This window comes from Crocodylus siamensis, chromosome 8 (genome assembly GCF_052110815.1).
Source record: "Crocodylus siamensis isolate JL-2025a chromosome 8, ASM5211081v1, whole genome shotgun sequence".
NCBI lineage: Eukaryota > Metazoa > Chordata > Crocodylia > Crocodylidae > Crocodylus > Crocodylus siamensis.
In genome coordinates this window covers 19,606,638-19,633,464 of record NC_143402.1, presented here as the reverse complement: position 1 = coordinate 19,633,464, position 26,827 = coordinate 19,606,638, and the positions used below count along the sequence as shown (strand labels likewise).

Sequence of the window (26,827 nt, the reverse complement as noted above, 5' to 3'; positions counted from 1 at the left end):
CTGTGTCTCCTTGGTGTGAAATAAAGGCCCTGCACATCCACTGTCCTCTCTTTGGACACATGTACAACCTTAAGAACCCACAATGTGTCCTCTCCTTGATCCCCTGAAGCTCTCTGGCCACAAGCTCCTACTGCCTGATGGTTAAATCATCTAAACACTTGTAAACAAAAGGTTTCCATCTGACTGCACACCATATCCACACAACTGCTTCCTTCAACCCATACAATCTCAAGTAAGTCCCCCATTCACTCAGGACCCAATTCATCAAGGTGCATAATCACGTCAGTGCTTAAAACTAGGCCCTCTGCTGAACCATGGGCTCAAATCCTTCTTTTCCACACAGATAGCTACAGGTCCTTTAAGCTGACTGTTGCAAATGTCTTTCCTGGTGGTGCCACACAGAGAAGGCTCCTCGCTACACTGTACTCCTGTCAGCTGCTGCACTCCAGATTTACATGCTCGCTTTCTTGAGTCAGAGCTGCCCTAGAGTGCATGGCCCTCACCCTGATGCTGGGAGGATTTTACACTACATGAAAGTGTCAGCTAGTTCAGCAAGACACCCTGGAACATCAGTGCGGTGTCCCTCCCTGCAGTGTGGGAGGAGCTCTTCTAGTATCAAGTGGTGAGGAAAGAGTTGACTAAAAGCAAAGTATGAGCCATGCATGCATGAAGCATCTGAATCTACCCTACTTCATTTTATCCACCAAGGCATTGGCTTGGAGTCATGGTCCAGTGGATAGTGCACCAGATCTGGAGTTCTATTTTGAGACCTGTCACTTGCTCACAGTATGACTTTGGGCAGATTCACTGATTTCTGTGGCCCAAAGGGAGCATTGTGATTAATTGTGGACCAAAGTTTTCAAAAGTGTAGGCCTTGATCTTGGTGCCTCAAGTTTTTGGTGGCCATACATAAGGCCTCTTGGGCACAACCTTCAACTGGAGTTCCAGGTGCTCAGCACTACCGAGGATCATGGTTTGGAAACCTGGTTGGGCATCCAAAAATTCAGGGACCCAAAGTCACAGGCAACTTTTTACCATTCGGGCCTAATACCTCTCTCCATGCTCCATTATTAGCTGTCTTTTAAAAGAATGCTAATTATATTTAGCAGCCTTTGTGAAGTGTTTGACGATGCAAAAATGCCAAGTATTATTCAAGTGCTCACTCCTATTGTTGTTGTTTATTTGTCTCCCTGCAGGTCTATTTCTTGTTGAGACAAGTTCCTGCTTACAACTGTATTCTCAAAGCAGGCCCTTCTGTGAGTCACGGAAGGGTGAAGCTGCTGGAAGGGAAAGGTGTACCACAAGGATAGAGCATGACGTGTTGATGTGAGCAGAAGCAGGTCACACAGGACCGTGTGGGTGAAATAGAAGAAAGTGCTGTGTTAGAGATACTGCCCATGAGTGACACAGTCGGTTCTATGGCCAGGTGTAGTAAGTATCTCAGTCGTAAATCTTTAAATATTGGCCCACACAATGCAAACTCACCGTCAAGCAAGGGGAAATCAGCCATGAATATACAAAAAAAATTTTCAACAGGCAGAAAGTATTAGATTGTGAATTAGTGCCAGTGACATGCTCCTCTTTTAAGAATCTGGTCCATTCTCCCAAGTTATCTCCTCCTTAATCATTTTGCCTTTCTAATGGCTCTTCAGGGGTTGTTAGGAAGGAAGGAAGGAAGGGTCTCCCTGGGACACTTTCAGTGCTGTTACTTTTCTGTGTGCCAAGAACACCATTCTACAGTTTTTTCCCTGACATAAACCTGCATCATGGAAAAGAAGTAATTGAAGCTGAGAGCAGGAATTATAGTGTTACTTCTGGCCAAACAGAAAATGTACTCTGATTATTGAAAGGGGTAACACACGCAAATGAAAAAGCCAGGGTGACTTGTTAATTGTCATGAATAGGTGAGATATTTCAAAGCAGCATGTTTTTCCACTCCACCCTTGAAACTTACCCCCCCCTCCTTCTGTCAATAAATGGACCATCAGGATTTGGCTATTCAATAGAAACCTAAATTAGAGCAACCAGCGCCCTAACTCCAGGGTGAAGTTCTACACCATGCCAGCAGGCAAAAGGTCTGCTAGCATGTAAATAATCAAAACCAAAGTCTTGTGCCATAGCAAGCTATTGGTGCATGTTTTAATGAAAAGGTTAAAATGCATGGTTCTCATAGATATTGGGTTATGGCCTGCATGAACGGTTTTGTAATACAGCAAAATACTGGACCTGTATACTTTAAGCCAGTGGTACCCAATCTTTTGCCCCTGCAGACTGGATGGGTAGGGCACGATCCAGTCGCACAGCGAGAGAGGGCAAGTGGGGATGACCCAGCCCCAGTGAGGCTGCATGGGGCGGGGAGGGCATGACTTAGCACCGAACTGGCCATGTGGGAGTGAGGGGGCCACCCAGGTCCAGTCCAGCTGTGTGTGGCTTGGGAACTTGGCAGTGGTGTGGGGGTGGCAGTATTGATTGCCACTGCTTCCCTGCCACCAAATTTCCTGGCCTGTAGGGAGCCCCACTGGCTGGATGCCATGGCTCCATGGGCTGGATTTGGTCTGTGGACTGGGAGTTAAGCACCCCTGCTTTTAAGCAATTTGCTAGTAAGATATTCCCTCACTCATGTACTTGTACCAAGTCATTTGTTTAAGCACCGTGCTGAATTGCGATCCTACAAAAGAATCTGATCTAGCCAATGGGTCGAATAAAGGATTCATTTGGAGACTTCTCCTTGCTCCTTGACTTCAGTGAAATTGCAAGGTGAGAAAACAATGGGGACTAGGGAGGAGTCAGGTTTTGGTATTGGGGATAGAGGAAAAAGGACAGCTATAGGCTATTGGAACTGCGACTATAAATCCAAACCCTCTTGGACATCAGTGAGGTCCTGGCCTGAGAAAGGTACCTTACTCAACCTTTACTCACAGGGAAAGCTTGGCTGGGAACAAGTTTTTGCATTGCTATAGGCTGGTCCTCCCTACAGGCACTTAAGCAGCAAACAGGAAGCAATAAGGCTGTTTAATTATAGAAGTGCAGACACTTCTCTGATGCCTGAGCTGCTCTAGACAGCTTGTTTGGGTTTCTAAATGCTGTTAATTCCTTATCTGCTTTACTTTTTTCTTACTTCAGGGATATCAAAGGAGCTGTGTTTACAAGGCTCCAGAACAGTATATGTCCTACAATGCAATTTTAAGAGATGCATCTGCCTGGGAAAGAGTGGAGGGGTGAAAGAAAAATGAGACTAGGGAAAGGGTGGGAGAAAAAATAACCATGTCTGTTAAACAAACCTCTTGCAGATTCAAAACACTGAAGGGAGGTGGAAAGGGGTCTATCCTGCTAGATTTCTGGGATGCTACAATAAAAAGACTGGGAATAGGGAAGATGGTTGTGTTTGGAACATATTAGCTAACACATTATAATTAACAGCATTTTGCACCTAGTGTACAGAGGGCAAAATAGGTTTAAGAAAAGGCTGGAAGAACAAGGATTATTTAGTCTGGAGAAGAGACTGAGGAGGGATCTGATACCAGTCTTCACATTCCTGAAGGGTGGTTATAAAGAGGATGGTGATAGAATATTCTCTGTGGTTGCAGGAGACAGGACAAGGAGCAATGGCCTCAAATTGGATCAAGAGTCATTTACTTTGGATATTAGGAAGCACTTCTTTGCCCTAAAGGTGGTTAAGCGTTGCAACGGGCTACCTAGAAAGGTTGTGGAATTGCCACCCTTGGAAGGTTTTAAGTGCAGGTTAGACCTTCTGAGGTCCTTTCCAGCCCTGCTTTTCTATGTTTCTATGTGATGGCTGGTTGTGTTCAACCCCAGACTCCACCCTCAGTCCCATGGCAGCTTCAAGTTTTGGGAAACTTTCAGAGTAAATGGGGAACCACAGGAGTTTTAGGAAGGCCTCTTGTCAGGGATGCTGAGCAGGCAGACCAGCCTGAGCCAAGTAACTCAGCAACCACACCTGCAATATGCCTCAGATGATGAACTCTGCCCCAGCTCAGGAGCAGTGAGCATCCTGACTGTCTGCTGGGGATGCTGCCTATCCATTAGGCACTAGCTGGGGCCCTGGGCTTGCAGGCCAGTCAACAGTGCTGCTGTGGCAAGTCTCCCAATTCCTGGCCCTGGTTTTTGGCTTATTTCTGGACTTCAGCTTTGGATTTCCCTGCAGATCTGTTTCCTGGATCCTGACCCAGTTTGGCTCTGTTTTTGGATTTTGCCTTGTGGATTGCCTGGTACTCAGTATTTGACCCCCAGATCCTGACCCTGGACTGTGTTGCAGACTCTGCTTCTGGATTTTCCTCTGGTTTTGGTATAGGGCCCTGCTCAGTGGTCTAACCCCTTACACCCTTCATTTCACTTGCAGAGAACCATCAAGCTTCATTTAAACTCACATCAGAGCCACCTGAAATCACCAGTTTTCCCAGCTTTTGAAGTAATGTGACAAATTAAAATTAGGCCTGGGTTCACCCTAAAGCAGACATTATGCTCACTCACAAGACTTGATACTCTTTTGATGAAACTAAGGTGAACATGTTTTATTTCCCACACAAGGCCCATAATTCTTTGTCTGAGAGAAAAAGAATTGCTAGCATTAATGGAACAGTCTGGCTATAAATCCTGTAGCATAGTGCTCTGTATGGCATTGGAAAAGAAATCCAGGGGAACTTTCACATTATATCGATTTAGGGTCTCTCTCCTGACATTTTCCAATGTTTTCTGAAGGTTTTAAGGTTTCATTAGAACTAACAAAGTATGTGTCTGTTCCTTTTGATTCTAAAGAAAACCTCTGGAGTAGGAGTCAATGGACTGCTTGTTTCAGAGGCTACTCTTGTAAGTAGGAACTATATATGTTAGTTAAAATTGGCCCAAATCCTGCTTGTCTTACTTGAGTCAGAAGGACTTTAAAAGCAAGTGGGATTTGACTCATAGGTTGTAAAGTGTTTGGAATAAAAGACATCTCATCTGATTTTTGCAAAAATTTACTTATCTTAGTAGTCCCATTGGTCTCCGTGGGTAAGGATCACTCATGGGTAAGGATCACTCACATAAGTAAGGATTTCCAGTACTCATTCGTAACTGATATATATAGATCTTGGTTGGATAAACATTTACAAGCAGTGATAGTACACACAGTACAGTTATAGGTGACCACAGTTATTTCCATTTCAAAGGATAGAGAATGTGTTATTAACTTAGTAACCATGGTAAGTCAGCTGTTGATAAATGAACCTGATCCCATCTCCACTGTAGAAATAAATCCCATTGACTTTAGTGGAAGCAAAATTGGACCCTTACTTCTGAAGAGTCACTTGCAAGTGAATAAATTCAGTGTTACAGATGGCTTTTCATGAGGCATGAGCTCATTTTCATTGAGTGATAAGCAGAGACCCTGGTTTTCTCTGTTTAAAAAATCACAAATTCTCTGATAAAACACAAATTCACTGATTTAAAAACCCCAAATCTGTGTTTTTCAGAAACTAACATGAAACACCCGTGTGTGTGTGTGTGTGTGTGTGTAGGGGTATCAGTTGGGCACAATGTTTTATTGCTATATTTACAATTTTAAAGACATTTGGAAGGCTACTAGTGCCTCAGTTACTATAATAACAAAATTAACCTATAATTATTAAAATTAATAATAAAATTGATAAAAATATAATAAGTACTAGAATAATAAAATTAATTCTAAATACCTATAAATATTGGCATTTGATTTGGGGGGTTTTATCACGGAAAATCAGAGCTTTTGCTGCCCCCTTCACTCACCAGGAAATGGGTCCTGCTGCAACTGTCCCTCCCTCCTGCTTTATGGTGCTGAGCAGGCATGATATACCATGCCCTGTCCATGCCGTTGTCCCTCACTGCCAAGCCATAGCCCCCTGGCCTGGCAAGTGCCCCTCACTCCCCACTCACACTACCTAGCCCTGACAGAAAGGGCCTCCAACTGCCAAGGCTATGGGGCCAGGGACCTGGGTCTGCAGCCCCCTGCCCTCTGCCCCCAGCAGCACCCAAGCCCTGGTTGCCACCCGTGGAAGGCAACAGCTGCTTTGTGCAGAGCAGATCACAGAGCTTGGTTCCTCCTCTCCTGCAGGTGGTATGGCTGGAGTGGAGCCCATGGGTGGGGACAGGTATGGACTACCTGCTGTGGGCGCAGGGCTCCCCACCCTGCTATCCTCCCCTTGAGGCATCTGCAGCTCAGTGGGCAGAACTCAGTGAAGCAGGGCAGGGGAGATGGGGGGTGCAGTGTGGTCGCTGGGAGCCTCAAGCACGAGGGGCACAACCCTGTGCCACCACCCACACTGCTGCTGAATGGGCAGGGGGCACCTTGCCTTGGTGCTGCAGGGCTCGTGGTAGCGGCAGCAAGGCTTCCTGCTCTGCTATGCCCTGCTACACCAGGTCCCACCCACTGGGCCACGGAGGCCAGTAGGGCAAGGGCACCTGGGCAGGGAGCCCCAAGCTTGCAGCGGGCAGTCCGCATCCACCCCTACCCTGTGTACAAATCTGAGGGGCGTGTGCCCTCTATGCCCCCCCCCCGGGAGTGCACGCAGTGGTGGGAAGCCAGGCCTCCCCTCCCGCTGCCCCTGGACAAGCCACCCATGGCTCCCTACCACTCCTCACCTAGCCCCTGCAGGATGCATTTGAGCCCCAAGCCCCATGCACCATACAGGCGGCCAGCGGCCCCAGCCTCAGCCTTGCCCAACTTCCTCCCTCCCCTAAGAGTGACAACTAAGAGCTGGCATTTCCCAAGGGGGAGCCTGAGTTATCCAGGGGTGCCTGGAGTCTAAAAAGGGTGAGCACCGCTGTGCTAGAATGTGAGAGACTGAAACTGAAATTGTCTGCTACTAAGTTTAAGCAGCTCTGAAAGCAGTGGGCAGATTTTCTTTGATCAAAATGTGAGACGTATAAAATTGCTTTTCACCAAGCTACATTTTAAAAGTTTTTTCCTGGTTTTAATAATCTCAGCTATTGCCTATAATACAAGGAAAGATAATTGTGTTTTTTGAAAGTATATTATTTTTAATCCAACTTTGTCACTTTAAAAGATTATGCTGCGTGTATGTATGATTACAGATCAAACAGTGCCTCTGCAGAAAGATGGCATCCCCCATGAAGAAAGTAAATTCCTCTGTTTCCCACTCTATGGGCAAATGGTCATAGTTCTGTTACATCTTTACTTTATCTATGCAGCAACCTTACAACATTTTCTTGTAAAGAATCAAATCCTGCTGCGCTCAGGATTTTATATGGTTTCTCCAAGAAAAAAATTACTTTACACAAAATTACTTTACACAAAACCCCCCAATGTTTCTGCCTTGCTCTGCATGGCAGTGACTTGCTTGGGCAATTCTACTCATATAAGTAGGTCTACCGATTTAAAGGGAGCCAGAATAGTCCAGTGGATTGTGCCCTAAACTCAGGTTCTGGAGATCCTGGTCCTAGTGTCAGCTTGCCAGTGGCATGCAATACGACACTGGCAAATCATTTAACCTGTCTATGTCTCCATTTACCCATCAATAAAATGAGGCAATAGTGCCTCTCATATATTGAAACCTACTGATGAAAAGTGTTGTGCTTATATGCACTAGGAATGATTATTATATGGAATTACACCTGAGCTTTTTTGTCAGTATAGTTGAGAGAGATCAGGCCCAGTACATGTATTATACAACTTTACCAGTGTTATTAGGATAATATAAAAGCACTTGTGGAAGAATGGTGGAGTTTTTCTTTATATTTTTTACCTAAAGGATACTATGAAGTTGTGACAGGAATACCTTTACTTTTCTTGGACTCTCAGGGATACTGAAGGGGTGTGGGGCACTCACTGAAGAGTCCTGGGGGCCTCCTGGGGCTTCAGCAGTCATGATCTTGCTACTTAGAGCCTGGCCGGCAGCTGAAGCATGCTGGCCAGGCTCCAGTTTTGAGTGGCATGTGCTGCCTCCATGTGTGCTGCTCCACTTTTTTTTTGCACAGGTTTTTTTGACCTCTGGATATCCAGGGGTCAAAGAAAGCCCCCATGCTGCTTCATTGTAGTGCAGAGAACAGCTGAATGTGTGGTATGTGATTTGTATGGTTTATCTTTCTAGGCATTTATTTGGTAGTATTTTTCAGCAAAAGATTAAGCCTCGCTTCTCCTCATGCACCAACATGCAAACAAAGGTGAAGGTTCTGTAATGTTATTTTGTAGTAGGTGCAGTTTTTGTAAGGCTTTAAAAAACATCTTGGTGTTTGTATAAACACCAGTAATAGAAACTGGTCAGCCATGCATACTGTTTTTGAACCAGTATGGGGGGAAATTGAGGGGGGAGGAGGCCAAGCATGTCAGAACAGCATATGAATCCATCTTTTGCTTTGGTGCACTCAGCTGTTCGCTACTCCAGCTAGGTCAGAGAAAGGGCTGGGACTGAAAATACTCATCAGTAAGGCAATAAGAAGAGGGAAAGGGGCTGCTTTTGGCAGGGAGGAGGAGGGAACACGATTGCCTAAGGCAAGTGATTTGACAGGGTAGCTCATGGGAACTGCAGCTGGTGCCACCTGGCTAGAAGCACCAAAGCTGCTGGGAAAACACTGGCTTTCAGCCAGTTCCATCAAATGAAGCAAAATGGGGCTGAATAATGAAAGACAGGATGCTCCATGTCCAATTAAGCAATACTCTTTAAACAGATGATATGTGTAAATCATGTTAACGCTCTTAAGTGTGAAGTATTGCTCTTACTAATGGCCCGGATTTAAACAAAACATTTAGCATGTCCTACAGCCCGCTGACTTCAGTGACTGAATTGGGAGGCTGGTTACTTCTATGCCAGTTCTGTGATGCAGCAGGACTGAAAGGCAAGGGAGGATAGCCAGGGCTAGGAGAAGTGCAAGGAAGGGCAGACCTGCATGGAGGACCTGTGTGAGGGGCTCAGGACTAGAGTGACAAAGGGTGCAGTACAATGGATAAGGCAGCACAGTGGTGAGGCTGGGGACAGTAAGTCAAGGCAAAACCTGACTGAGGTGCAGTGTCAGAGTGTCTGAAGCTTCAAGATGGGAACAGAAGGTTTTCTGGAGGTCAGGCTTCAGGTATAGCAGTCCAGCATGAGGGATATTGTTAAGTACTTGTTACCAGTGCAGTCATTATAGGCCGTTCTCCCAAACTATCATCCCTTCCTGAAGGCAAACCAAATGATTCTTGTGTGTACTCTGCCACCTCTCAAAACTTTTGACTGGATGCACATTTTCAGTACCAGTCTCCTTTCCTGGTCATACTTCCTTCTCTACCAAATGGATGGATACTGCAAACTCTGCCGATCTGATGAATAGCAGTGTCCTCAGTCATAACCTAAGTCCAACACTAAAGGAGAATAGGAGCTAATAAATGGATAACCACTCTGTCTCCTATGGCTAATTTTTAATTCTTAGAAAAGTCTTTCATATAATTTTGATGGTGTAAAAAGTCTGGCTAAAGCCTTGCACCCTGTCTACAGGACATAGCCAAATGAAGCATTTAAAATCCATGGAAGCAATCAAAAAGCAGGGTAAAAAACACAGCAGGCTTTGCTACTTTGGGAATGATTGAAGAGATGATCCTAATTTTATTTAATCATGATTATCTTATTAATTATCCCAAGAATATATTATTTCTATGGTACCCACCTGGCTCTTCACATTTACATTCAATGAAAGGCAGCAATTAAAATTAATCTTTGCCTAAATAATACTTTCATTCTCCCCATTATTTTTTGAAGTTATAAAGAAAGATGTTTTTTGAAAACAAAATTTTGTTATTTCTCGTTTCCTCTAGGATCATTTATTTCTCAATGCAAACACACACCAACAGAAATACAGGTAAAAGCAGGATTGATAACCTTTGGGGATTTTGCGTTTGCTCCCAAAAGGCCTGCCTTGGTGTGCAGTGAGAGATTTCAGCATTATCTTCATAAAATATAACATGTGGCTCTGTTTACCAGTTTAATCTTATGCTGCCTGTTACCTGAATTCAAGGAGTTAACATCTCTGGAAGGAAGATGACTCCTTTCTAAAGACACTGGTTGGAGGCAGAAATAGGAAATCAGTTTGTGTGCGATATAGCCCTGAGTGGACTGTTAAGACTCATTGACATTTTAATAGATCTGCCTGGGCCAGTTAATAGATATGTTAAAGGTGGTGGCATAACCAAGAAAACTGCGTGTGCTAAGATGAGCTGCTGTGAAACGGTGCATCACCTGCTGAGGAACTCTGGTCAAAGGGGGAATATGTCATCTGCAAAAGAGGTGGGAAGTTATGCAAGCAAAACTCCTTCCTCGGAGACAGGGGAAGTCAGAGAGAGGCCCTGGCTCAAGCTGCAGGCTAGGAGCAGAAGCTGTCGTGTGGTTGTCAGAATAAGAGCCTATGATTTGGAGAAGGCAGAGCTTCAGGAAGGGAACCCTGAATGCCCTCCAGCGCTCTACCCCAAACCCAACACATGCTTCCGAGGGATGCGGTATCCAGGTTGTAGCTACATTGGTCTAGAGGAAAAAGCAGTCTGGGCTTGTAGTAGAGACGATATGTTTTATTAGACCGACATTTTTACAAAAAGATGTCTCTAATTACAAGCTTTGGGGCACAAGCACCCTTCATCAGGCATTGGAGAAAAGATTGTAAAGTTCTCCCGAGTAGAAATGAAAGTTCGTATTTCGTAGGATTTCCCAGAGGAGTCAATAGATGGAAAACTCCTCTGGGCAGGCGGTCCATAGCTGGTATGGAGCCTCTCACCCCTGTGTGAGGTGTTGAGTGGTGAGGGAACTGAGGCAGGAAAATGCCCATTTATCTGTTTGTCTAATCTGTGTGTTTCTTTTGCTACTGTGAGTAAGGAGGGACTGGTTTGGGAGGCCTTTACGGAGCCTGTGTGTTTGCTGCTGCTGTCCTGTCACTGAAGAAATGAAGCGGGAGCCTGGAATAAATATGCTCAGGGGACAGTCCAGGAGAAGGCTTGTTGAAAGTAGCGGGCAGTCTCCGCAAAGCACTTGGCTTGAGGCTGCTGGGCCGTGCTTCCCTAAAGAGATAACAGAAGAAACTGTGTGTGTGTGTGCGTGGTAAATATAAGGTTATATATATCCACACTCCAAGTATCACTCCACAAAGAAAACCTTCACCTGTTATAAAAACAGCACCCGTGCATCCTGCGTACCCATTCAAAGGCCCACTGGCCACCTGGACCCGTTACAATAGCTGCCTCGTGAGCTACACGCACAACCAACCTCTGGTCTTTCAGACCAGGCGACCCTTCCTTTCATCCCCGCCCGCTGGCGGGGTCACGTCCTCGGTTCACCCCAGCTCCCGCCAGGCCTGTCCTCAGTTCCACTTGTCCCTTCCTCTCCCCGCTGGGGCAAGTTGGGGCATCTCTGTGCCCAGTGGCTTTGGCCGTGTCCTCGCTCCCCCCTCCGCCAGGCAGTCGGTCTGGAGCGCGCTCGGAGCCACGGTCACCCGGCCGGGACGCCAGAAACACTGCCCCAGGGGCGCCGGGCCCACACCAGAGCCCGCTGCGGGGCACCCAGCCCCGCAGCGCCGGGGGTGCGACCCTGCGGGTGCGCGCCCGAGCCGCCGGGGCCGTGACTCAGTTTCCCCCGCGAAGCCGCGCTCGGGAGGCAGCGGCGGCGGCCGGCGCGGCGCTTCCTCCCATTGTCTGCGCGGCGCGGCGGCGCGGGGCAGGCGGCACCCCGCGTCCAGCCTGCGGGGCCCCGGCTCCTCCCCCGCCTCCGCGGCAGCCCCGCGCCGCCCGCGCCCGCGCCCGCCGCGCAGCCCGCGGAGGTGTGGCCGGGAGAGCCCGAGCGCCGCGCGCGGGCAGGTGAGTCTCGGCGGCCCCGCGGGGCTTTCCCAAACTCCCCCGGGCTGGGGCTCGGGGCAGCGACTTCCCCTGCCGCCCTGCCCTGGGCCCGCGGACCGCCCCCGCCCCCTTGTGCTCCCGCGTGGGGCAGGAGCGGGCTCGTGGGTTACGGACCCGCTGCCTTTGGCTGTGTACCTGCCGCTAGGGTGCCCCTGTGACTGGGGCTTTTAAGATCTGGGGATTTTTATTTTTTTCAGGGGAGGGAGATGTTTAATCTGCTCTGCACACATGTAGTCAGGGAATGAAACCCACCAGGAATACCCCACTCCTGCGGCACGTCCTACAGGCTTGACTAACCCCAGTAATCCCCAGGTGGGCTACTTGGATGGCTGGAGTTTGTGGACTGGCGTGTAGGCATCAGCATCACTGCAGTTCAGTCGTTTAAAGGAACGCTTGCGAAGGAATGGCTTTCGCTGCATGTCTGCCAGGGAATAAGGGATGCGTCCTGCCAGCCTCTGGAACAGGTAACTGCAAGCCAAGAAAGTTTTAGCGCTCTGTAATTTGGATTTTCAGCCAACCCACTCTGAGCAGAATTTGTATCTGTCTGCAGAAAGCAGTGTAGCACAGAGACACTTTACGTTCATAACTGAGAAATGTATTTCTTTTTTCACTGGAAAAGGTGCTTCCTAGATGGGCTAGATCCTGCGTTAAATCTCTTTGTCTTTGTAGAGCTCTACAGGCTGAAATGGGGCTCGTTGTGAGCGACACGGATGTAGAATCAGGACTTGTGTTAAGCGCTGAGGATTTGGTCTGAAGTCCAGGGCAGCATTTCAACAGACTTTTGGATTTGTGTCTTGGGGCTGAAACCCTACCGTCCTTACTCCTATTACTCGTCCCAATTAAAATCGATGGGACCACTTGCTTGAGTAGGATTGACTCATGTGAGTAATGTTTATAGGATTAGGTCCCTGTTGGATATGCTCGGACCTCTAGATCTGTGCTTTGGTTTTGTACCTTTTATACTTTGATCTTTCAAAGCATAACTACTAAACCTGGGAAGAACTGGTATTTTTAAGACCAGGCTTACTAATTTCCCTCCAGGAATGACTGACGCTCTTTCTTGACTTATTTACCAGTTTTTGCAAGGAAGTCAGCAAGTTCCTATTTTTAAACCAGGCTGGTCTGCAGGACAAACATTAATGCTTCACAGATCTGAGAGGTGGTTGATTGCAGGCGATTAAAACTTGTATGCTTGATAATGGCGAACTAGGTCTAAACTTGCTGCAAGTGTTAAATCAAGTATTCATGGAATGTTGGTCACTCCCTCCCCGATATCTTGAGTGATTGGCTCTAGGGAAATGGAGAGAGATTTGGCATTTTTTTTTAATCTCAATTAAAATAAGCCAACAAGGCTCAGCTGTGGCTAGAGACTTATGGGGGGAGGGACCCATTTTGCAGTTCTGCCTGCATGGAATCTGACCAAAGTTGGTGGGATTCATGGGTGGATCTAGAATTTTGAAAAGGGGGTGCAGAGGCCAAGGCGCAACATCACATATAAAACAGCACACATTGTTTTGCAAGTTAAAAATCAACCAAAAACTTTACTAACATGCTCAGGGCATAGGGCTGTGTTATTCCGATTAAGACTGAAGCAAAAACAAATGTAACTTTTATTGGAATGCATTTTAAAAACAGTCTGCAGGGCTGTGAAATAGGAGTTTCGACATCAGGAGCAGTGAACACACAGCAGAATTACAGAACAAAGGCTAGCTTGATTGCTGGAACTTCAAGACCATTAAAAAGAAGAGAGGGTCATTAATACTTGTGGGATGAGGAGTTTGCAAGGGACCAGGTAGATTACAATGAGCCATGAAGTCAATTGACTTCCTTAGCGTTGCCTGATTAGAAATTCAGGTTTGTTGCCACTGTCAGGCAGTTGGTTTTAAACTTTGGATGAAGCAGGAATCGAAGTGGGGTAAGTGCGCTAACGCAGCCCCGCTGGATAGACCCCTGGTGGGACTGCTCACCTGACTGGAATTCAACCATCAAATGAATGCATAGATTTGGGTTGTAATACTGAATCTTTGCTTTCCTGGGCTTTCTTCCTTATTGCAATATAATGCTAAAACATTCTGATATTCCCGAATCCAGTAAATTAATTTAAAGGATTGGATGGCTGGAGAGTTTATCTTGAAGTGGGACATTTTCCTGCTTGAAATAATCTAGTAGTTGGGTGATGGAGCTCCCAACACTCCCAAGACCTGTAAAACCAGACTAGATAATGCAGTGGGGAATATACTGTGAGCAGCAATTCTTGGGGTTGGGGGAAGGGTAATCAATTGAGCAGAGAGCTCTCTCCAATGTACTGCTCTGATTCTGAATTGTGTTGCTTTGCTGTTTGGAGGTCTTGTTTTATTGCTTCTCATTAGCTGGGGTGGAGATAGCAGCTTTCTTGACTATAACATTTCCAAGCAGTGCTTTTCTGGGAGGTCAATAATTTCTGAAAAGTTGCCCTAATGGATGGCATTTATTTTGGGTCCTTTGCTGTTGTGCCGTCTTATTGGAACAAATACCTGCTTTGAAGTCCCATCGCAAGCACTCCAGACTACTGCTGCTTTCACGCCGTTTGCACAAAGTGGTGGTGGTTGCTGGCAGTTGTTCACTAGACAGAATACCACCAACCCATCAGCCTGAACCACCAAGAAAAGCTGTCTATAAGGAGGAAGAAGCAGGTACATGTGACAAGTATGTGTGCATTGGGCATGTGTGTGTAGAGAGGAGGAGCAAAGGAAAAGAAAGCATTGTTTCATGCAAGGAAATTGCACCTAGAAGTGTTGAGAGTTTAAAAATGCTGAGTGAGTCTAGATCTGTTGAAATCAATGGGAGATTGGCCATTGTCTCCAGTTGGATCAAAATTTCATCTGCTGGCTGTGCAGTAGGAAGCTGATCTTGTGAAGCAGATCACGAGTGGACGAGAATGTCTGTGGTAGTATTACCTGTGGAGCTATTTGATGCAGCTTGCAGACATGGACTTTGGCAGCATTTGAGTGGGGGCTTCAGCAGCAGTCATTTTCTCCCTGCTGCCACTGGGAAAAGTCCTAGCACCTGCCTTTCTCCTCCTACCCAGACTGGGTCCGTTTGGGCTGCAGCCTTAAAAAGTTGCCAGCTGATGCCCTAGTCCTAGGCATTTACTAAACTTGATTCTCATTTACATCTAATCTTTTGGAAAGAAAAAGGGGGCAAGTAAAAAGAGCAATCCATGAAAAATGGAATTTAGCCTCAAATAAAAATTCCTGCAATAATATGACAGACGGGGTAGGGCTTTTTCCATGTTTGAGCGGCTCTGGCACTAAGTATCTTTGACCCTCTTTGCAGTAGGATGTGGCACTTAGCACCTCCCAGTGTCGGCACCCTAATTCGTTTCTCTATTCTGTGTCCATGTAGTGCCATTCTCTTTATTCAGGGAATATCTGTGATTCCAAAAGTCCCCTATAAGACACCGTCATCACAGAGAAATTGTAGCACTCGTTGCTTGCTATTTCCTAATAGAAAGTCTGAACGTGCTGGATAATTGCCTTTTGATTGTCTGTACCTTGGCAGGGGGTAGACACAGAAAATGACCTTAGCATAGAGCTCAGTTAATGCTGCCCCTGGTCGGCCAGCTGGATGTCCGTTATTTCCCCCTGAGAGCTGAAAGAGCTGCTTCTGCGGTGTCCTCCCCGATGTACCAGATCCCTGCCAACCCAAGCAGGGAGAAACAAAGGCTGGAATTTGAATGTAGATCTCCCATAAGGTGGCCAAGAAAGCGTGGCAAAGCTTTAGATTTTGCTCTTTAGGACTTGTCATGTTTCTCTGGACTTTCTGGGTCAGAGGGGTCCTGCAGGTGCACGGAGATGCATGGATCTATTGGGGAGCTGAGGACATGAGTATTTTTTTCATCCTCTTTTTTTTTTAAATGGGGCTCCTTCTTACAGGCCGAAAACCAGAAGCTTATCTCTGCTCATTCTTGAAATTTTGGACACTGGCATTATAAGAGAAAGCCTTTAATTTTCTTGTAATTAATAGATTTACTGTAGCTTTGCTCATTTAACGTAAGGCCCATAAACTCCAGTTATCACTGTAAGGGAGCATTTTACAAACATTGCAAAGCATGTCAGCTGCAGATGAAAACATTTTGTTGGTCTCCGTTTGATGATTAACAGGCAGCAATCCAGATATAGAAACCACCATGCTTCTCTGTGATGAATGCCTGCAGGCTTCTGCTTAGGGGAGTTTTTCAGTTGCATGAAATGTAGTAAACTTACTTTTCCTCTTTCAGGCAAAATGACCCCCTTAGGCTATTGTCCAGGAAGGAACAATAGTCTGTGGAGCCTTCTGATCGGAAGGCACCGGCCAGTGAATCCAGAAGTGCCAGTTACCATTCAACGCCTTACAGTTCACCCTCTGCCCATAAACAATAAAGAAACTAAGTGATATTTACTTTTTATCATAGATTCATAGAAGTAGGGTTGGAAGGGACCTTGTAGATCTTCAAGTTTGAGCCCCCGCCTGGGCAGGAGAAAAAACTGGGCTCAAATGAGTCCAGCCAGGTAGGCATCAAGCCTCTTCTTAAAGACGCCCAGGGTAGGAGCCATCACTACTTCCCTTGGAAGTTGGTTCCAGATCCTCGCCACCCTGACCGTGAAGTAGTTCTTACCGATGTCTGCTCTAAACCTCCTCTCCAACAACTTGTGGCCGTTATTCCTTGTTATGCCAGGGGGCGCTCGGGGAAACAAGGTGTCTCCCAAACCCTTCTGGTCCCTCCTGGTGCGTTTATAGACGGTCACCAGGTCCCCCCTCAGCCTTCTCTTGTGAAGACTGATCAGGTTCAGGTCCCACAGTCTCTCATTGTAGTGTCTGCCCTGTTGTCCCCGGATCATGCGGGTGGCCCTCCTCTGGACCCTCTCCATGCTGTCCACATCCCTCCTGAAGTGCGGCACACAGAACTGGACGCAGTACTCCAGCTGCGGCCTGACCAGTGCCGCATAGAGGGGGAGGGTCACCTCCTTGGACCTGCTTGAGATGCATCTGTGGATGCACGACAAGGTCCGGTTAGCCCCGCCAAGTGTGACCTTGCATTGTCGGCCCATGTTCATATTGGAGTCAATAATGACTCCAAGATCCCTTTCTGCCTCCGTGCTCTCAAGAAGAGAGTTTCCCATCTTATAAGCGTGCTGCTGGTTACTACTGCCCAAGTGCAGCACCCTGCACTTGTCAGTGTTGAAACACATCCTGTTTTTGTTAGCCCACCCCTGCAACCTATTCAGGTCTTGCTGCAGTCTTTCCCTCCCTACTAGTATGCTCACCTCACCCCAAATTTTGGTATCATCAGCGAATTTAAACAGGTTGCTTTTCACCCCATCGTCCAAATCGCTGATAAAGAAATTGAACAGCGTGGGCCCAAGGACCGAGCCCAGGGGGACTCCGCTGCCCATTTCTCCCCAGGTCGAATATGACCCATCCACCGCCACCCTCTGAGTACGACCCTTCAGCTAATCTGCAATCCATCTGACTGTGTAGGCATCAATGCCACAGTCACCCAATTTTTTAATGAGGATGGGGTAGGAGATGGTGCCAAAGGCCTTGCTGAAGTCCAGAAAGATTACATCCATGGCGACACCTGCATCCAATACTTTTGTGACCTGATCATAAAAGGCAATCAGGTTGGTCTGACATGACCTGCCCCTAATGAAACCGTGCTGGTTGCCCCTGAGCATCATCTCTGAGGCTAGCTCATGTCAGATGTGCTCCATGATGATCTTCTCAAAGAGTTTCCCTAGGATTGAGGTAAGACTGACGGGCCTATAGTTGCCCAGGTCCCCCCTCCTCCCTTTTTTAAAGATGGGGACCACATTAGCTATCTTCCAATCCTCTGGCACCTGCCCCGAGCACCACGAGCACTTGTAAAGCCTTGCCAAGGGCCCTGCAATAACCCCTGCTAGCTCCCTGAACACCCTGGGGTGGAGAGCATCTGGACCCACTGATTTGAACACGTCCAGCCCCTCCAGAAGCAATCTAACCCGGTCTTCCCCAACCTGAGGTCTGAAGGTGTTCCCCTCGAGCCTGTCATGCATCACAGTGGGGAAGTCCCATTCCCTGCCCAAGAAAGCCATTTAAAATGGCTTATATAATGTATTTTATGAAGCCATTTAAAATGCATTTCCCAGATGCCTGCCAGTGAATGGCTGCTTTGATCAAGGTTTTGTTCACAGATCTTTATGTAGTGCTGCAATGTCCTTACCAATAGCTTCTCTTTGCTCTTGGCCCATGAAAGAGGATGTGGCACAAGCTGCATACAGAGGCTCCACAGATCTCCTGGCAGTTCTGGTCAGGGTTCTTCCATTTGAAACGCCTCCTGAGAACTTTGCCTGTGGCCCATCCTGACCCAAGCCGGGAACGAATGGTTAAGCAAATGCTGCCTTTGCCCTTAGCAAACAGCACAGACTTTGTTGTTCCTTTTGGGGTTTTGTCCCCTGAAATCCTTCCTTGGCCCATTTCCTACCCGCTCTAGGGCTTCCACTGTGGTGATCTACCCTGTGCTTACAGATGGCTGGATGTGACTCTCATTGGTGCTGCTTTGTTTTTTTAGGCAGGAGGAATTTGCTTTATTTTTCCAGTCCCTGAAATTCTCCCAGGTTCTGAAGGGTTTGGGGAGAAAAGGACCAAATGCCAACCCTTTGAGTGTGGTTTAACTGTATGGTACCCCTAGCCTTTTTACCTGGGAGCCACCTACATGGTCTGATTGCAGTGCCTATACTGTACTTAAGTGGTATAATGCAGTTTAACACCAGTGAGACTTTTCAGGGTCAGGCTTGTGCCAAACTGTAGTGATGATCTAGGGGGACTTTAAACGTCATGAAACAAAACAGCAGGGAACATCTGGCGCACACATCTGGAATGTTGCTACTGCCAAGTGCACAGCCCCACTCAGGGTAAGGCATGCTCTTCTCTTCTTGGGGAGCGCTATGAGGTGAGAGTAGAACAGGCTGCTGCTAAGCTGTTCTTTTATCACAGAATCTTTCTGGATTCTGACGGCGAGCTACAAAATCTGATCCTGTCAAGAACGTGGCTGGAGCTAGTTGCACTCTGTCTGGACCTTGTGGGACTGAGGATCTGTGCCCAAAGCATGCATGCAGTGGGGAACCTATAGGTCAGTGTCTTCAACCTTTTGGCCTTGCAGGTAAGATTTATAGATTGTAAGGGGCTGGAAGGGACTTTGCAAGATCCTCGGGTTCAGCCCCCCTGCACTAGGCAGGAAAGACGGCTGGGGTCAGGTGACCCCAGTGAGTTGACCGTCCAGTCTCTTCTGGAAGATTTCCAGGGTAGGTGACTGCACCACCTCTGTAGGGAGTTTCTTACACAGTCCGGGAACTCTGACTGTGAAGAAGTTTTTCCTAGTGTTAAGCCTGAAACGGTCTATAATCTTAGTTGTGTGTTAACTCCTTATGGATGACCCTAGGCTCCCCCTAGCACTGATATACTGATCCCTTCAAAATCAGTGGCTCCACTTCACATTCAGTGAAAAAAGTTGATAGCACTTTTGTCCAGAGTTGCACATAAGTTATAAAAGGCATTTGTGGTCCAGGAGGTACAATTTCAGTAATATCAATTTTGACAGTGTTGATTCCTGGTCAATATTCTCTCTCTTCTGAAGATTTTCAGTTCTGTAATATATCAGTTATAAGCTGGGGGCAGTGGCAGAAGGTGTCCATGCTCTCAACAGCCTGTCTGACCTGGTTCAAAAACACTTGGGCTCTCCAGCCACTTTTAAATCAATTGCTGAATATAGTGATGAATGATTTAAACTGGGTTGGTTCCAGGAGCTCTGACCTGAACTCACAAGGCTGCAGGGGTGGTATGGATGTGTTGCTAAGCCAAGTTCAGGAGGATGGGGCCTTATTCTTCCTGATAAGAGCACTGAGGTCTCTGCAAGTCCAGAGAGTGATGACCTAGGCTACTGGGGAAGTGATTACCATGCTAGAGGAACCCTCTGATGCCCTTTGCAATCAGTCATTCACGAATCCCATCCCATCCTCATCAATAAATTAAGTGACTGTGGCATTGATGCCTACACAGTTCAATGGGTAAAAAATTGCCTGATAGGGAGCACCCAGAGAGTAGTGGTGGACGGGTTGTACTCAACCTGGTGAGATGTGAGCAGTGGGGTACCCCAGGGCTCGGTCCTCGGGCCTGCACTGTTTAACACCTTCATCAGCGACTTGGACAAGGGAGTGGAAAGCATGCTGTCCAAGTTTGCTGATGACACTAAGATGTGGGGCGAGGTGGATGCACTTGAAGGGAGAGAGAGGCTGCAAATAGATTTAGACAGACTACAAAAGTAGGCGGATGAGAATAGGATGGGGTTCGACATAGACAAATGCAGGTTGCTGCACCTGGGGGAAGGAATCCACAGCATACATACAGGCTGGGGAGTTAGTTCCCTTCTTGAAAGCACAGAGGTGGAATGGGATCTTGGAGTCATTACTGACTCCAAGATGAACATGAGCCACCAGTGCCAGACCGCAGCCAGCAAGGCCAGCCATACTTTGTCATGCATCCAAAGATGCATCTCAAGCCGGTCCAGAGAAGTGATACTCCCCACTCTATGTGACTTTGGTCAGGCCGCAGTTGGAGTACTTCAAGAGGGATGTGGCCAGCCTGGAGAGGGATCAGAGGAGGGCAGCAGGACAGGCCCTATGAGGAGAGACTGAGGGACCTGAACCTGTTCAGCCTCAGCAAGAAGAGGCTGAGGGGGGACCTGGTGGCTGCCTACAAACTCATCAGGAGAGATCAATAGCAAATAGGTAGAGCCCTTTTCTCCCCGGCACCACCTGGGGTGACCAGGAACAATGGTAATAAGCTGATGGAAAATAGGTTTTGGTTAGAGATCAGAAGGCAATTTTTTACAGTTAGGGTGGCCAAAATCTGGAACCAGCTTCCCAAGGAAGTGGTCCTCGCCCCTACCTTGGGCAAATTCAAGAGGAGGTTGGATGATCACCTGTTTGGGGTCTTGTGAACCCAGCATTTATTCCTGCCTGTGGCAGGGGGTCAGGCTAGATGATCTGTTCAGGTCTTTCCTGACCCTAGCTACTATGAAACTATGAATCTAAGCTGAGAGGCGTTTCCCATCTTATAAGTGTGCTGCTGGTTACTACTGCCCGAGTGCAGCACCCTTAATGAGGATGGGGTGGGAGACAGTGTCTAAGGCCTTGCTGAAGTCCAGAAAGACTACATCCACAGCGGCACCTGCATCCAATGCTTTTGTGACCTGATCATAAAAGGCAATCAGGTTGGTCTGACATGACCTTCCCCTAATGAAACCATGCTGGTTGCCCTTGAGCATCATCCCTGAAGCCGGCCCATTGCAGATGTGCTCCATGATGATCTTCTCAAAGAGTTTCCCTGGGATTGAGGTAAGCCTGATGGGTCTATAATTGCCCGGGTCCTCCCTCCTCCCTTTTTTAAAGATGGGACCATGTTGGCTATCTACCAATCATCTGGCACCTGGCCCGAGCACCACGAGCGCTCGTAAAGCCGTGCCAAATGCCCTGCAATAACCCCTGCTAGCTCCCTGAACACCGTGGGGTGGAGAGCATCTGGACCCACTGATTTGAACACGTCCAGCCCGTCCAGAAGCTCTCTCACCTGGTCCTCCCCAACCTGAGGTCTGAAGGCATTCCCCTCGAGTTCGTTGTGCATCACGATGGGGAAGTCCCGGTCCATGTCCAAGAAAACGGAGGTGAAAAATTTGTTAAAGAGGTCTGCTTTCTCCTCTGGTGCAACCACCAGATTGCCCAGAGGTTCTTGCAGGGGCCCCACATTTCCTGGTGTCTTCTTCATCCTCCCTAAATATTTGAAAAAGGACTTCTTATTATTTTTGATCTTGGATGCAAGTCCTAGCTCTGTGTCCGCCTTAGCTTTCCTGACAGCCCCCCTACAGGCCCGAGCAGAGGAGGTATACTCCTCTTTGGAGATAGCACCCCTTTACTGGTTGTACACCTCCTTTTTGGTTATCAGGCATTCCCAGACACCCTTGGTGAGCCAGGGGGGCTTTCAGGTACTCCTATTCCCCTTGTTTCTTGTTGGGATGGTCACCCCTTGGGCCCTGAGTATCATCTCATTAAGGAACGACCACTCATCGTGGGCACTGAGTTCCCCTGCCCTTGAGAACCCCAGTGCCTCTCCCACTAATCTCAACTTGTTGAAGTTGTCCCTCTTGAAGTCTAGGGCTACCACCTTGCTGTAGGCCCTTGATGCCCTGCACTGGATGGTGAATTCCAGCGAGTGATGATTGCTATCATCCAGGTGGTCACGAAACTGGAGGCCCCTTGCCAGGTTGTCACTTGTGGCCAGGACCAGGTCCAACAGGGCCTTTCCTCTGGTGGGACCATGCCCCTCCTGAATTAAGTGAGAGGTCCTGTATCTCGGCTAGGAACCTCCAGGAACGGTCTGACCTGGCTGACTGTTTCTCCCAGCAGATGTCTGGGTAATTTGAATCGCCCATGACAACTACATCCCTTGCCTTGCGTGCCTCTGCAAGCTGGCCCGAAAATTCCCAGTCCAGCTCCTCCCATTTTTTGGGGGGTCTGTAGTAGACCCCCACCATTGGATCCCTCTCCCACGGCCCCCTTGTATCTTGACCCAGAGCACTTCAGCTTGCCTCTCCTCTGACCCCATTCTGCTGGCAGAGGATGTGTATTGCTCAGAGCGCCACACGCCCGCCTTTCCTTCCTTCTCTATCCCGCCTGTAAAGCCTATAGCCCCTAATGCTAACTGCCCAGTCGTGGGATGAATCCCACCATGTTTCTGTAAGCCCTATTACATCTGGGTCTGAACTGGTTATTCTGAGGGCGAGTTCCTCCTGTTTATTCCCCATACTATGAGCATTGGTATATAGGCATTTAAGGTCTTGCCTAGCTGCGTGTGCCGCCCCCTAATTTGGGAGTCTGTACAGACCCCTGTTTCCTACCTGGGCACTCCTTGCTTTTGTCACCTGTCTTGCTCGGGTGGTATCTCCTTGTCTTCCTGTGGCCCCCTTCCCCTGCGAGGCTAGTTTAAAGCTCACCATACAAGATGTATGTAAATATAGTAGCACATCAAACAGCGAAATACTCTGCTTCATGATTTTTCCCCCTTTCAGACTGGAGGTGGGTGCTGGCATGCCTAATAGGTCTCTTCTTCTCTAACTTTTTTGCATTGTAAAGACAGAGCTGAGAGGTGGCTTTTGTGGGATGGCTGCTAAATCCATCAGTGAACACTGATCGATCCATGGTATAAATCAACTGTGAGCAGTTCTGCCGAACTGCCTGCTGGAGAGCTGGGAAAATATATGCAGGGTAAACTTAGTGATGGGCCAGAGCTCAGAATGGCTGTATTCAGAGTAATTTGGCAGAGGTACAGACACACATTACCTTGGACGGTCATGCACATGAGCTACAGAACTGTGGAAACACCTACTTACTGTAGGAGGGGCCTGTCGCGGACTAGCAAGAAAAGGGAGTTGAATATTGGTGGGATGTGTGATGCCTGTTAGGCTTACTGGTATAATGATTTTCGTTTGCTCACGGGTCTCAGATGGTGCTGTAACAGGCAGAATATAAAACCCTAGATGTGGGAGGAATTGGCCCATATTTCATGGAAAGATACAGCAAGAATTAATCCCTATTTTGTGGTGGTGTCAGAGGGTGACAGACTGCAGAACTGCATCATGCACTTTCATAGCTCAAAGGCCCTTAGTTCAGGACTCTTCTGCTAAAATAGTACAGTAGGGTGGTATTGGAGAAAGCTCCCCAGACAGCATGGAGCTTGGAGCAGGGCTTGGCAATATCGAAACCTTGTTGTTAACTTACATCTTTTCCAATTTTACTATTAATGCCTTACATTTCCAAACTGGAGATCTTTAAACATCAAACTCAGTCTTGATGCCTAAAGGGTTTTGAAAGGGGTTTTGTTTTCTTTCCTACTCAGCTTGGACAGTGAAACAAAGCCCACTCCCCTTTCTGCTCATAGTCTTTATGATTCTTGTGCTGCTGGTGTAGTGGGGTTACTAGTGTTTAAAGCACTCCCCACCCACTCATTTGATCTGGCTTGAATCGTGATGGAACTTTACATGCCTGGACCTGCATTGTCCCTAGGTCTGCCTATGTATTATGCCCAAGGATGGTACATTGGGTGTTTGTCCTTAACTTACAAAGAGGGCCCTAGTTCTGATCTCAGGGTCATGAAAGAAAGCAATGGGGTTAATCCAGTTTTACACAAGTGTGGCTGAGATTAGGGTCTGCCTGATTGTGTTCATAGAGATGTTCCCCACTGGCTATGACAGGGATACTATAAAAGAATCAAAATATGGCTTCTCCTGCCAAATGTTTTCACAAAGATTGTGTTAAGTAGTGGAATATCCGTGAGAGAGTGCCACATCCAGATGTTCCAAAATGCTGAGTGCGGTAATTAATTATCCACACATTTCCAGCCTGAATGGCTTTTGTTTTTATCTACCAGAGCAGTTTATTCCAGACTGGACTTCATCATAGAGCCCCTCTCCTCTTTGACATCTATAGCTATAGAACTGGTGTCTCCGGGAATCTTGCAGTTACCCTGCCTCGCTGTAATGCTGCCTTTCTTGTCACCGAAAAATTACTAATACAGTTTCTCACTGACTCTGGCATGCTTTGTTGTACAGGAAATTGTAGTTGTGTAGAGTTCATTATTACAACAGCTCTATTGTGCAGGGCAGACTTTCAAGAGTAGGGTACAGCTTTTGCTTTTACTGTGAAAATGTTTTGCACTTTGACAGGATGCTGTGAAGTCCTTGGACTAAGGTTGGCATGCAATTCTGAATGACCCCAGACTCCAGAGGTGTCTGGATCTGCGGTCTGGTTCTGGCCCAGCTTTGAGTTAGAGTAGATTTGTGCGCATCAGATGTTTGCAATGAAGCCCTGAATCCCCCAGTTTAAGTATAAATTTGACATGCTTCCTCAAAGGAATCTTCCAGGCTCACAGAAAGTTGAAGGGAAACTGGAACCAGTTTATGGTCTGAAATTAGAATCCTGTGGCTTCTGCAACTTTGTATGGTCCTGCGTGAGCCTTGATACAGGGCAGCCAAACCAGACTAAGAGAAGAACAGTGGTCACACAAGCACCAATGCAATGAATTCTCCATGTTTGGCTTTAAGTATAAAGACACCTACCTTTGAATGTCATAACATTGTAGAGATTATATCCTGGATTGCAAGGGCAAAATTCTCCAGTTGAATCCAAACGGAAGTCTTCTCAGATATATTCTGCACTTGGTCCTTAGACAGTTGAATTCCAGCACTAGGCAAAGAGGGGAGTCAGTGCACTCTTGTTAAAGCATGTGACTGGGAGTCAGCACTTGGCTCTGCTACTGACTTACTGCATGACTTTGAGGAAATATTGTTACTTTGCCTGTGCCTCAGTTTACTCTAAGATGAGGGGTAATATTTACATTGCAGGACTGTAATGGAGCTAAGAGGAAGATTGTAACATATCTTGATATATCCTGGAGAGAGATTCTATATAAATTCATGTGATTTATTCTCTATTGACTGGGATTGTAAAAAGTCTAGATTGAATAGCTGACACTGATTACTATAGCACTGTTTCCACAACTTTTCAGGTGAGGGACAGACATTCACAAAGCCTGAGCCTGAATTGATTCAATCTCTGCAGGTTAGTCTAACCTAGCTAAGCTAAACCAGTTTGTAACAATACAGACATCCCCTCTGGACTGAGGAAATGCAGGTGCATGCTTCCAGTGACTGGGTGGGTGCTAAAGCAGCCCTCTTTTCCCTTCTACAGTGCTGAGTTGATGATGTGTGGGGTGTGGGGGGGTCATGGCCAGGCCCCACAGGATGCTCTGATTAAGGAAGGGGTGCCCCCTTGTTGCTTATGACCAGGAGGGAGCCAGCAGGCAGTTGATAACACGGCATTTAGTTACACAGCAGGGAGTTCACAGGGCATGTTAACATTTATCAGCCCATCAACAAAACCAAAGCCTCTCTCATTAGTTCAAGCTCTTCTTAAGCAACTCTTTCCAAGGAAGGAACGGAGGGACGTTACCAGCTACCTGTTGATTAGCTCCAAAAAGCCCTAAGCCAACAATGTCTTGTCTGCCTTTGTCCTGTCTCCCACAGCATGGACCATAGCCAGCATGTGATATGCTAGCTAATGCTGAGAGTGTCTGTGTAAGGCAGAGGGGAGGGGGAATCCCTGCTTGAGCAGGGAGTGGTGGTGGGGAGGGAGCAGGAGGAAGCCAGGCAGACCCCCCCACCCCCCCACCCCGTACCTGTAGTCTCTGCCAGAGCTTCAGCCAGGGAAAAGAGGGGCAGGGCCAGCCCTGTTGGGCTGGAGCAGAGCCCCGCCCAGGGTTGCAAAGCAACTGGGATGCTGGGGTACTCTGGTTTAACTTAAAACAAGAAGGGGTCTGGGACAGACATTGCATAAACCGGTTTGACCCAAATCAATTAAGTCTGATACGACATTCAACCAGATTTATCTCAAACTGCTTTCAGCTATTTTCAAACTGGCTTATGTGCACTGAACGTCTGTTTTGTTACAGATTTAAACCAGTTTCTGATCACTTAAACCAGTTTATATGTAATGTCTGTCCCTAGCCGAGACGCTGTCCTGTTATTCAAATATTCAGCAGTCCTTCTGGTTAGCCTGATGTATGGCTTTTGGGATATTGCTTATGCATTGGCTAAAACAGAGGTTTGTCTCTGCTGAGGATCTGATAATATGTCTACCTTTGTTTCAGGAGCCTGCTCTCAGTCCTGTTCTGATTTCCCTGTCTTCTGGGACTTTCATTTTTTTTTGGCTGGTGTCCCAAACTAGAGAAGGCACCAATGCAGGGCAGGTGGAACAAGTGAAAGCTGCGTGCATGACATTCCTCAGCTGGTGTCACACCAGGGCAGCATATTTCCCAGGGCTTTCTCAAACTCTGAGTCCAAGTTATGTGTCATCACTGCTCTGTGAAAGCCCCAGAGAA

General features: G+C 47.3%; 1 protein-coding gene and 1 long non-coding RNA gene across 3 annotated transcripts in view; both read left to right on the top strand.

The window, feature by feature from the left end:
* The window catches only part of LOC149858161 (uncharacterized), a 40,776-nt gene extending 38,393 nt beyond the window's left edge, over positions 1–2,383 (top strand). Inside the window, exon 3 of the long non-coding RNA XR_016443925.1 lies at positions 1,197–2,383. This is a non-coding gene — a long non-coding RNA (uncharacterized LOC149858161). The remainder of the gene's footprint in view (positions 1–1,196) is intronic.
* Positions 2,384–11,662: 9,279 nt separating this feature from the next.
* Positions 11,663–26,827, top strand: part of ARHGEF9 (Cdc42 guanine nucleotide exchange factor 9) — a 360,924-nt gene continuing 345,759 nt past the window's right edge. The window contains exons 1-2 of one of the 2 annotated variants that reach the window (XM_090059155.1): positions 11,744–11,803; positions 12,155–12,306. The gene's annotated coding sequence lies outside the window, so the exon portion shown is untranslated. Of the gene's footprint in view, positions 11,804–12,154; positions 12,307–26,827 lie in introns of both variants that reach the window. The other variant, XM_090059156.1, reaches the window with a different exon arrangement.